Source organism: Crocodylus porosus, unplaced genomic scaffold (genome assembly GCF_001723895.1).
Source record: "Crocodylus porosus isolate Cpor-Errol unplaced genomic scaffold, CroPor_comp1, whole genome shotgun sequence".
NCBI classification, from domain to species: Eukaryota; Metazoa; Chordata; order Crocodylia; family Crocodylidae; genus Crocodylus; species Crocodylus porosus.
In genome coordinates this window covers 195,023,751-195,035,639 of record NW_017728906.1, presented here as the reverse complement: position 1 = coordinate 195,035,639, position 11,889 = coordinate 195,023,751, and the positions used below count along the sequence as shown (strand labels likewise).

Here is an 11,889-nt window from a genome sequence, read left to right as displayed (position 1 = left end):
TGCACTGGTCCACACCAGCAGGGAGCAGATTAAGAAAGCCAAGGCTGCAACTGAACTCCAACTGCCTACATGAATCAAGAACAATAAAAAGTCCTTCTGTAGATATGTGGGGATTTGAAAGAAAAACAAGGGCAACATTGGATCCCTGCTAAACCAGCTAAGACAGCTGACTACCGACACCCATGAAAATGCCAATCTGCTTAATGATAACTTTACATTGGTTTTTCACCAACCCATAGGGACCACCCTGCCTAACATGATGCGGAATGACCAGGGTGAGGGTGAACATATACCCACTATTAGCATGGATCTTGTGACGGAGCATCTTGAGAGCTTGGACCCACAAAATCAGCTGGTCTGGATAGATTGCACCCAAGAGTGCTAAAGGAACTGGCAGACATACCACAGCCACTGGAAAGGATATTCAAGAACTCGTGATGCTCAAAGTACCTGAAGATTTGAAGAGGGTCAGAGTGGTGCCCACCTTCAAGAAAGGGAGAAAAGATGACCCAGTAAATGACAAGCCAATCAATTTGACCTCAATCCCTGGGAAAATTTTGGAAAAAATTATCAAAGAAACCATTCTTGACAGGCTAACAGAAGGCAACATTCTGAGGGATAGCCAACACGGGTTTGTTGCAGTTAGATCTTGCCTGACCAACCTCATTTCTTTCTATGATCAGGTGACATATCACCTGGACAAAAGAGAAGAGGTTGATATTTGGACTTCAAAAAATCTTTAGACCTGTTGTCCCATGATCTCATGGAAAAATTGGGCAACTGCTTCCTCAACTACTTCACAGTCCAATAGCTGGGGAACTGGCTCTGAGGTCAGACCTTGGTCCATGCACCTGACTGGACAAGCTCAGCAAATGGGCAGACGTGTTTAACACTGAAAACTGCAACATTCTCCACCTTGGGAGGAAAAACCTGCAGCATCCTTATAGGCTCGGCAGTGCTACGTTGGATAGCACTATCGAAGAAAGAGACTTGGGGGTCATCATTGATCACAAGATGAACACGAGCCTGCAATGCGATGCTGCGGCTAGTAAAGTGACCAAAATGCTGGCGTGCATCCATAGATGCTTCTCGAGCAAATCCCGGGACGTCATTCTCCCCTTGTGCTCGCCTTGGGGAGGCTGCAGCTGGAGTACTGCGTCCAGTTTTGGGCTCCACAATTCAAAAAGGATGTGGAGAAGCTTGAGAGAGTCCAGAGGAGAGCCACACGCATGATCAGAGATCAGGAAAACAGATCTTACGATGAGAGGCTGAGAGCCATGGGACTCTTTAGCCTGGAAAAGCGCAGGCTCAGGGGTGATCTGATGGCCACCTATAAGTTTATCAGGGGTGACCACCAGGATCTGGGGTAACGTCTGTTCACCAGAGCGCCCCAAGGGATGACGAGGTCGAACGGTCACAAACTCCTGCAAGACCATTTCAGGCTGGACATAAGGAAGAATTTCTTTACTGTCCGAGCCCCCAAGGTCTGGAACAGTCTACCAGCAGAGGTGGTTCAAGCACCTACATTGAACACCTTCAAGAGTAAATTGGATGCTTATCTTGCTGGGATCCTATGACCCCAGCTGACTTCCTGCCCTTTGGGCAGGGGGCTAGACTCGATGATCTCCCGAGGTCCCTTCCAGCCCTGATGTCTATGAAATCTATAAAGGATCTGGACACTTGCATTAGAAGTAGACTGGCTAAGTTTGCTGATGACACCAAACTTTGGGGAAGTGTGTCCACGCTTGGGGATAGGCTCATGATCCTGGCTGGTCTTTATAAGCGTGCAAGGTGGGTGGATGAAAACCTGATGGTATTCACCGTGGAGAAATGCAAGGTGCCTCATCTCAGAAAAAGAAACCCACACCATACTTATAGGCTTGGCAATACTGCACTCGCTAGCAATATGACCAAAAAAAGACTTGGGGGTCATGATTGACCACAAGATGAACACGAGCCACCACTGCGATACCGCAGCTGGCAAAGTGGACAAAACTCTGGTTTGCATATATCAATGCATCTTAAGCAAGACCCAGGATGTAATCCTCCCACTGTACTCAGCCTTGGTGAGGCTGCAGCTGGAGTAGTGCATCCAGTTCTGGGCTCCACAATTTAGGAATGACATGGAGAGCTTGAGAAAATCCAGAGGAGAGCCACATGCATAGTCAGAGGACAAGAGAACAGGCCTTACGAAGACAGGCTGAGAGTTATGGCACTCTTCAGCCTGGAGAAGCACAGGCTTAGAGTGACTTGGTGGCAGCCTACAGGTACATCAGGGTTGTGCATCAGGATCTGCGGGAATGCCTGTTCACCAGAGCCCCCCAGGGGATGACAAGGTCCAAAGGTCACAAACTCCTGTAAGACCATTTTAGGCTAGACATAAGGAAAAACTTCTTTACTGCCTGAGCCCCCAAGGCCTGGAACAGACTTCCCCCGAAGTGGTGCAAGCACCTACTCTGGACACTTTCAAGAAACATCTGGATGCTTATCTTGCTGGGATCATTTGACTCCAACTGACTTCCTGCCCTTTGGGCAGGAGGCTGGACCCAATGAATTTATGAGGTCCCTTCCAGCCCTAATGTCTGTGAAACCTATGAAGGTTGGGGACTGCAGCACCTCCTTGGGAAGTCTATTCTAGATTCTGGTCATCCTTACCATAAAGAAGTTCTTCCTTTCATCAACTTGATCATAGAAGGAAATGAGGTTGGTCAGATGGACCTGCTCACAAAAAACCATGTTGACTATTCTTCAGTGTCATGCCTTCTGCCAGTCTCTCACAAATGGACTTCTTGATATTTTTTTCCAAAATCTTACTCGATATCAAGGTCAAACTGACCGGCCTATAGTTTCCCCTCCTTACTTTCTTAGAGATTGGCACCATATTGGCCCTTTTTCAGTCTCCTGGGACCTCTGCCAAGCACTATGAGTCTTCAAATACCTTTCACAATGGTCCCACAATGACTCCAGCCAAGTGCTTCAGCACTCTCAGCTCAGGTACAGTCCATCTGGTCCTAACGACTTGAAGTCATTGAGCTGCTCTAAGTGCTCCCTCACCAGTTTGACACTAACCATTGGTTAGCAATCTCCCCCTCCCCCTCGGCATCCATTCAGTATCTGACAACCATTGCAGAAACACAAATGCAAAGTATTCATTAAATAGTTCAGCTTTCTCCCGATTGTCTGTTTTCAGCGGTCTCTTCCCAGTCTGAAAGGGCCCCGCATTTCCCTTGGTCTTCCTCCTGCTCTTTATATACCTAAAGAAGGACTTCTTGTTGTCTTTGATTTCAATTGCCAACCTGACTTGGTCACCAACCTCGCCTTCCTTATCCTCTCCCTTCAAATATGGGCTATACTTGCGTATTCCTCCTTAGTGACTACCCCTTGTTTCCACTGCCCATAAGCCTCCTTTTTCTTTTTTTAATCACTCCTTGCATCCTCTTCCCAGCCCCTTTCCCACCTGTCCTGCATATAGGAATAGATCTTTTCCATTCTCTGAGGATTGTTTCTTCGGGGAACAACCACCCTTCCTGAATTCCCTTTTCCCATAGGGTCTCTCTCACTATTTTCTTAAGTTCATTGAATTCAGCCTTCCTGAAGTCAAGCACCTCTGCCCTACTAGCTGACTTCCCTGCTGTATGACTAACTGTGAATTCTATCACCTCATGATCACTATCTCCCAGATTACCGTCAATCCCCAGATCTCCTACCAGGTCATCCCCCCTTTGGCTAGAACCAAATACAACGAAGTCTACCTCCTGGTCAGCTACTTCACTTCCTGTAGTGAATAAAGTTTGTCCACATAGGTCAAAAACCTACACGACCAGTCAGATCTAGTCAAGTGCTCCTCCCAGCATATGGCAGGGTAACTGAGGTCACCCATGACAACTATGTTCCTTGATGTTCAGCCTCCATCAGTTCTCTGGAAAATTCCAGATCCAGCTCTTCCTCCTGGCATGGTGGTCTGTAGTAGATGCCTACCACCAAGCCCCTTCTCCCTCTCCCCCCATATCTTGACCCGCAGGGTCTCGAGTCACCCTTCTCTCAAACCAATTTGGATCTCTGAGGAGGTATACTTCTCCTTTACATAGAGCTACACCTCCTCCCTTCTTCCCTACCCAATCCCTTCTGTGCAGTCTGTAGTCCTTTATGCATGCAGCCCAGTCATGCGTCGCATCCCACTACATCTCCATTATTCCAACAAGATTATATTCCCTATTTACTAGCAGGAGTGCCAGTTCCTCCTTCTTATTCCCCATACACCTAGCATTTGTGTATAGACATTTCAGTCCCACACTGGTAACCCTCAGTTCCCTGCCACCCCGACGTCATTCCGGTCTCTCAACCTATGTCCTTGACTGCCAACATCTAACATCTGCTTGACTGTCTCCCGGCTTGCATTCCTGACAGCACACAGATCCCAAGATGCACCTTGTTAAAAGCCCTCGCCAGCAGGTCAGCTATCCTGGAAGATGTATAAGTACTGAGCAAAAATAAAGCCTCCACAATGAGAGGAGAATTTTGTACCATTTAAAGCCTTGATTCCCCACTCTCCAACAGAGCTGCATTGCGCAATAGGCATAATAGGGTGGAGAGTCATTCCTTAGGGTGGTGTTAGCTGCATAAAATATCCCTAATGGTTTCATGTTTTTTATGCTAGAGCCTGGAGACAGTGATGGCTAGTAGGTCAGCATTAATCATTTTCTCACAGACAACATAATGAAGTGTTACCACTGACATTAGTTAAATAGTTTATAGAGATTACCTATGTAACACAAAATGTTCCCAGCACTTAGACAAGCACCGTAACAGAATATATTGCATGCAACTCTGCTGCTTTGCATCTTGATTAGTCATTTACAGCTGAGGAAAGTCAGCCACCAAATCAGAATTGTCCATTCTCATGGGGTGGTACTGTTTTGCACCTGTTTGGCACAGGGGTGAAAGACTAGACAAATGAAGAGCAGTAGAGAATTGGGGGTTAGTAGTTTATGCCACTTTCCTCCAGTACCTAAAAAGGCAATTTTGAAGAAAGAAATTAAACGATTCATGTTTAATCATATTAGAATAATTTTAACTGCCCCCTAGTGGTTTAACTCCCCCCTCAACTCCCCATGTTGAGCCATATGCTAAAACTGTAGCTTCACTGATGCCTTTCTTAATTGCTTTTCCCATTGCTAAAGAGTCTCTTTATAAACATTGCTATATAGTACTAGTACTCAGAATTTCACATGCTGGGCTATTCTACTACTTGTTTATTATGTGTGATTAGAGAATGCAACAGTGACTTTGAAGTGCAAGAAAGCCTTGAAAACACAAATCTATTACCTCTTTCCTCAATTTCAGAGCACATACAGTCAGCCCTATAATTTTCCTAATCTCTTAGTCTTTGTTTCTCTTAAACCTCAAGTGATTATGGTTCACCCAAAGAATTAAGAAACACTGATCTTTTTCTTTTTTCCCCCCCATCAAGCACCATTTCATTACCCTTCTAGAAAAAAACCCTCACTGAAATAAAGTAGTAAGAACAAGTAAGCAAAAGTTGAACTATGCTCCCTGTCCCCTGCGCTGCATTTTCAAGGTAAAATGTCTTAGAACCAATCCAGTGACCAAGAAAAAGCAGAGCAGACACCCAAATGGTTACTCAGGTAGGAATACCAGATTCTTAAGGCATTCTGGCAAGTTTTGTAGTTGTTTATTGTTATCTATTTCATGGCACTGAAAAATGAGTTAGTTGCTTTACATCCTTAACTGTTCATAATATTAAGGCCAGATTCACTTTTATACTGAGGCTACTGAGATGTCAGGATTGAGACATGAGTAAAATAAATGGACAGAGGCAGAGGGAGGACACATAAGGCCAGATGGTTGCATAGGGAGTTATGCATTGTAACTTCTTTGACAAAGACACTGGGGAAGGAATCCAAGCAGTGCCATTCCTAACAAGACCAGTGTCCTTTTACTGAGTGCAGGGAGTGTCTGTATGCTTGCCCTTAGGAGTATATGAATAGCATTCTATGCATGCTAGCCTAAGCCCCGACATGCCCAAAATACTCTCTGTTTTCTTAGGCTGTCATTATTTTGCCCTCCAAATGATAACAATGAATTGTTTCCTGAAGCCATTAGTCAAATGTTGGAGATTCTCCTTTCAGACTTTGGTGATGCATTTGTTTGCACAAATCTATGAATCAAGTCAGCAATGTTTATTGTCATAAAGCTGAGATGGCAGAAACAAATGAGTCCAAGACGACCTTTCCAAGGATACAGCTCTCCTCTCCTAAGCCAGGGCGCCCTTTAAAATAGGAGCATTTCAGGAAACCTTATGTCAGAATAAGGCACTGAGTGACATGAGGAGCAGACCTAAAGCCTCTTCAATAGGACGATGTCCCTGATGGTCTGCTTCCCTCTTTGGCACCCTGTCCTGCCTTGCCTGCCATGCCTTGTTCTGATAGCTAGTGAACTGGGGAGATGGTCCTTTGATAGCCATGGGATTACTGTAAGCACCTTTCAACAGTCTCAAAAGAGTCACTGGGGTCTTACTGAGTCCTCACAGCTGTCTGCCTGTCCACACAAGATCTTTTTCCTTTACAACTCTTGACATAAAGCAACCTTCTATCTATTCACTTTATAAACCCCACAGCTCATTTCAAACTTCAACTTTCTACTTGTTTAGCAATTTAGACTCTGCTAATCACCGTGACACATATCAGGTAAATCATGCCATTGCAGCCTCCTGTATTTAACAGTTTTAGAGATTCTTCATTTTATTCAGATCTCAGGTTTCTTGGTCAGTACCAATGTTTTGTTTTTTTTCCTCCTTCTACTATTTTTTATTACTTCATAAGCTACTTTTCATGAAAAACAGTTAACAAATTAAGAACTGTACCTCCTAACAACAAGCATAGGTTAAACCTGCTGGTGAAGAAGAGGAGGTAGTGGAATGACTTCAATCTATGACCAATAGAGTTTCATAACTATCTTTATTCTATAGTGTGTGTCAGGTAACCGAGGAAACTCTTGATGAGATCAGAAAGGAGGAAACACCTCATTGGTAAATTACTTTGAAGTGGCCCAAAATGTTCTTGATGCTACTTTTAGGTTACTTCTGGTATCAAAGTTTATGTCTACACATGCATTAGGGTACATTTCCTAATGTGCATTAAAATTAGTACCAAAATGTGAGCTAAACAAATGCGCATCAGGCTGCCTTAATGCATAGTAATGAACGTGCATGGTTTTTAAGTGTCGCTTAATGTGCAGTAATTTATTTTACTGTGCATTAATGTGATAACACTTTTTTATGTGATACTTTAAATGCACAGTAAAATAGGCTACTATGCATTAAAGCACATGTGTACACCCAAAATATATCTAAATGATAGTTACTAGAGGCATTACTCTTAATGGACATAATGGTTAACTAATTCTATCAGAGGTACCACAATACATCAGTCCTGCTGGTATGCATTTTGAATCTCTATTTTAGCTAATATGCCCTTTACCTTTCTAGGCAACACATTTTAATGTACTCTAAAAGTTCAAAAGATTAACTCCAACCTGATCCCATCAGCAAGTGGAATCAGCTTGTTTATATGGGAAGAGGATAGAAACCCGAATTACCAACATAATTGCTTTTAGGGATTACTGAGTTGTTAGCCATAATAAAACCCAGATTTCTAGATCTTGTTAGCAACATGGAAAAAATTTCAGAACAGCCTGGATCAATATGGGTTCAGCAGGGATCCTGGTTTTCTCAGATTAAAAAATTCCCCAATTTTGGGTTCCTTTTTTTTTTTTTTTTTTTTAAAATACAAAATCCACATTTTTCCATAATTAAAATGAAACGCCACTATATATCTATATATTACTGGCATTTCATTTTAATCAAGGAAAAATGTGGATGTTGTGTTACTTATTGATATCCCAAAATTAATTTGTTTTGTTTTTTAATCAGAGGAGACCAGGATCTCGTGTTCAGAACTGAGTGGGGTTTTTTGCACTTTAGGGAATAACAGAATAAAAAGTTGACAGTCTTGAATTCATTTTGCTTAAAGTTGCTGGTCTTTAAATCTCATACCACAGACATGACTAGAGGGTTGATTTGCAACCTTCATCACTGCCAATCGTTTCCTAGAAGATAGTTGCCTTTTCCTTCCAGAACCTGCAAATCAATGCTTATTCCAAAACATGAAAAATAATCATTGTTTTGAAAACTAGTTAAGGTTGCTAAGGAAACTGTAGTGTTGTTATTCTCACATCAGTTACTGAACCTGTGCACAAAATAATAAGGAAATGAACAGTTAAAGGCATTATAAATCTCACATTGACACTACAAAGAGCACATGCGCTATTCTTCTCAAGAATAGAGTAATGGGAGGACTAGAACCATGAGCCTGCAGATCTAACAAATGCAGGCATCTCCAAAACCAAACTCACTTAGTAGTCACTGATGAAAATGCACTATTGTTCTAAGTTTCATTCAGACAACAGACATGTTTAAAAAAGCACTCACTCAATGTGCCTCCACTTTGGTGGGGATATTCAGCCGGAAACACTGCAGGTGAGATGCAGACCATTTGAATCTTCTGACTTCCAGTGGAATTATGGGTCCTCAGGTATCTCTGAAAATTAGGCCCATGAAGTCTCAAGCAGAGCACACAGCCCTTGAGGCACTGAATATTAGAGCTTACTTTTGAAAATACTGATCACTATGGAATTTTTCTTCTACTTAAACTGGTGGCAAAAAAATAACCCAACGAGGACCTATAAGTTTATCAGGGGTGACCACCAGTATCTGGGGGACCTTTTGTTCACCAGACCGCCCCAAGGGATGACTAGGTCAAATGGTTATAAACTACCGCAAGACCGTTTCAGGCTGGACATAAGGAAGAATTTCTTTACTGTCCGAGCCCCCAAGGTCTGGTACAGCCTGCCATCAGAGGTGGATCAAGCACCTACATTGAACACCTTCAAGAGTACACTGGATGCTTATCTTGCTGGGATCCTATGACCCCAGCTGACTTCCTGCCCTTCGGGTGGGGGGCTGGACTTGATGATCTTCTGAGGTCCCTTACAGCCCTAATGTCTATGAAATCTATGAAATCTTAGCTCAGATGGGGTCGAAGAAAGGGGCCAGAAATAGAAGATAAGATAAATGAGCTAGAGGCAAAGGAGGCTCATGGAAGAAGTTCATATAAGTTCAAACTTCTTGGAATAGTCAGCAAGAACTTGAGGTGTAGAAGAGTTGGTATTAAGAGGACTCCTGTTCCTCAGGGTTAATTATAGAGAAGCACTACCATTTCCAGAGTTAAGTCACCCTGATTTAAAGTTCCATCATATGTCCCATTTTAGTCCACACACTATAATTTTGACTCACAAAATTGGTTTGCCTTGAAAATTGCTTAGTAATGGGAGGGAAAATGTTTCTCCTAAGCTGAAATTAATATTGTTTCTATGTATTTCAGTGACAGGTGCTCTCTGTGATATTGATGAGGTTCATAGATTCATAGATGCTAGGGTCAGAAGAGACCTCAACGGATCATCAAGTCCTACCCCCTGCACAGGCAGGAAAGAGTGCTGGGGTCAGATGGGGTCTCTGAAACACCCCCAGCATAGGGGACAGCACCACCTCCCTTGAAAGCCCATTCCAAATTCTGGTCACTCTTACTGTGAAGAAGTTTTTCCTGATATCCAGCCTAAATTTGCCCTCTGTCAGTTTGTGACCACTGTTCCTTGTTACCCCAAGAGGTGTCCTGGTAAACAGAGCATCTCCTATCTTTTGCTGTGCCCCATAGTGAATTTTTAGGTGTCCACAAGATCACCTCTCAGCTTTCTCTTGTGGAGGCTGAAGAGGTCCAGGTCCCTCAGTCTCTCCTCATAGGGATTGTCCTGTAAGTCCCTGACCATACCAGCGGCCTCCTCTAGACCCTCTCTAGTCTATCAGCATCCTTCTTGAAGTACAGCACCCAAAACTGGATACGGTACTCCACCTGCAGTCTGACCAATGCCACATAGAGGAGAAGTATCACATCCTTGGATCTATTTGTCGTGCATCTGCTGATGCATGATAAAGTCATGTTAGCTTTGCTGATGATTTCATTACACTGATGACTCATGTTCATCCTGTGACTCCAAGATCCCTTTCCGCTTTTGTGTTGCTGAGAGGGTCGCTTCCCAGCCAGTCGGTGTGCTGGATATTTTTGTGCCCTAGGTGCAGCACTCTGCACTTGTCCTTGTACTGCATCCTATCGTGTCCCACTTTTCTAGCCTGTCCAGGTCTGCCTGCAATCGTTCCCTACTCTCCAGAGTGCGTGCTTCACCCCACAATTTAGTTTCATCTGCAAACTTGGACAGAGTACACTTCACACCCACATCCAAGTCACTGATGAAGATATTGAAGAGTACAGGTCCAAGGACCGAACCCTGTGGGAACCTACTATCTACATTCTTCCAGATCGATACCAACCCATCTACTACCTCTCTGTGGGCATGACTGCTAAGCCAATTTTCCACCCATCAGACCATGTAAATATTTGTCACAGACTCTTCATTTATTTATGAGAATAGGATAAGATACCATATCAAAGGCCTTCCTAAAATCCAAGAAAATTATTTCCACCTCTACTCTTGCATCTAAGCATTTTGTGGTCCTGTCATAAAATGAAGCCAAATTGGTCAGGCCTGATCTACCTATGAATCCATGCTGGTTTCCCTGCTGCATTATTTTTCCCACTGGACTCCCACAAATATGATCCTTCATAATCTTTTCAAAGAGCTTTCCAAGGATAGAGGTGAGACTGACTGGCCTATAATTACTCAGATCCTCCTTCCTTCCCTTCTTGAAAATAGGGACCAAACTGGCCTTTTTCCAGTCCTCTGGGACCTGACCTAAGTGCCACGAGTGCTCAAACAGTGGTTCTGCTATGACACTGGCCAATGCCTTCAGTATCCTCAAACGCAGCTCATCCAGGCCTGCTGACTTGAACACATCCAGTCCATCCAAGTGACTCTGCACTAAGTCAGCATCAACACTTGATGGGCTGGTGTCCCTCTGATGCCCATCTAAGAACCCATTAGGAGACTTACCTTGATCCTTGTTCAAAAACAGCAAGGCAAAAAACTTATTGAATAGGTCAGCCTTGTCCCCCCTCTCTGTCACTAAGTGCTCCTCCTTGTTCAGTAGGGGTCCTATGCTGCCCTGTGCCTTCCTATTACTCCCTACATACCTAAAAAAGACTTTTTGTTATCTTTAATTTGTGTTGCCAGCTTCAGCTCTATAGTTGCTTTGGCTTTATTAACTGCCTCCCTCCAAATTCAGGCCAAGTATGTGTATTCCTTGGTAGCTTCCCCCCGCTTCCACCACCTCTCTCTCTTCTTTTTTGTATTTAGGCTCCCCTGTTTAGCCAAGGAAGTTTTTTGGCTCCTTTTCCCTCATACTGGGATATTCCCCCTCTGTGCCCAAAGGATCACTTCCTTTAGGAATGACCACCTTTCCTGGACTCCATCTCACCAATACTCTTATCCTGCAGTGCTTCATTGACTAGACTCCTAAGCACACTGAAGTTAGTGTTCCTAAAGTCAAGCACATTGACCCTACTAGTTATCTTACCCAGCCTAAGCCATATGGTGAATTCAATTTCATAGATTTCATAGACATTTGGGCTGGAAGGGACTTCAGAAGATCATCGAGTCCAGCCACCTGCCCAAAGTGCAGGAAGAAAGCTGGGGTCATAGGATCCCAGCAAGATAAGCACCCAATTTGCTCTTGAAGGTGTTCAACGTAGGTGCTTGAACCACCTCCAATGGCGGGCTGTTCCAGACCTTGGGGGCTTGGACAGTAAAGAAATTCTTCCTTATGTCCAGCCTGAAATGGTCTTGTAGTAGTTTATGACC

At 43.7% G+C, this 11,889-nt stretch overlaps 2 long non-coding RNA genes across 2 annotated transcripts in view; both read right to left on the bottom strand.

The window, feature by feature from the left end:
• Positions 1 to 11,889, bottom strand: part of LOC109306818 — a 515,505-nt gene that overhangs the window by 403,923 nt on the left and 99,693 nt on the right. The gene's annotated exons all lie outside the window — the stretch shown is intronic.
• LOC109306817 overlaps positions 1 to 11,889 on the bottom strand; it is a 23,969-nt gene that overhangs the window by 3,966 nt on the left and 8,114 nt on the right. Inside the window, exon 2 of the long non-coding RNA XR_002100122.1 lies at positions 883 to 892. This is a non-coding gene — a long non-coding RNA (uncharacterized LOC109306817). The remainder of the gene's footprint in view (positions 1 to 882; positions 893 to 11,889) is intronic.